The sequence below is a fragment of the Gymnodraco acuticeps genome, unplaced genomic scaffold (genome assembly GCF_902827175.1).
Source record: "Gymnodraco acuticeps unplaced genomic scaffold, fGymAcu1.1, whole genome shotgun sequence".
Lineage (NCBI taxonomy): Eukaryota > Metazoa > Chordata > Actinopteri > Perciformes > Bathydraconidae > Gymnodraco > Gymnodraco acuticeps.
This window is the reverse complement of record NW_022990042.1, coordinates 4,156,592-4,157,152: the sequence shown is the minus strand read 5'-3', so window position 1 is coordinate 4,157,152 and position 561 is coordinate 4,156,592.

The window sequence follows — 561 nt, the reverse complement described above, 5'->3', positions numbered from 1 at the left end:
ATGTATACATTTTTTATGTATTTTTTTTAAATAAAATTTAAAAAAAGTCGATCTTAGCCTGCGATCTTTAGCGCCCCCCCAAGGGGGGCTCGCCCCCCAGGTTGGGAACCACTAGCTTAAGACAAGCTTAAAATACGTTCATGTTTTGCTCTACGACATGAACAGAAATGAATAAGTGAAATTACTAAACGTCATCACGCTGTGCGTTAGCTGCTCTCAGTTTAGCGGTTGTGATGTGAAGTCATGACTAACATTAGCTTTTTACTGGCACTTGCATTTATGCTTCAAAAATCTTTAAAAATGTGTGAATATATGGAGATTATTCCGCTGAACATGCCTGCCACAGATTTTTCTTTCTGTAATATTCCAAAACCCAATTGAAAAATCTATGTTTTTTGTCGTGGGGCAACTTGCGATGATAACTTACAGGTTTGTCTACAAAAAAAATGTCAGTGCATTAACCTACTCTATGTTGTATGTTCAAAGTGTAACAATATAAAATAAAGAATATACTAAATATGGATACCTACCTTTAAGAAAAAATAACAAACTCAGATGATG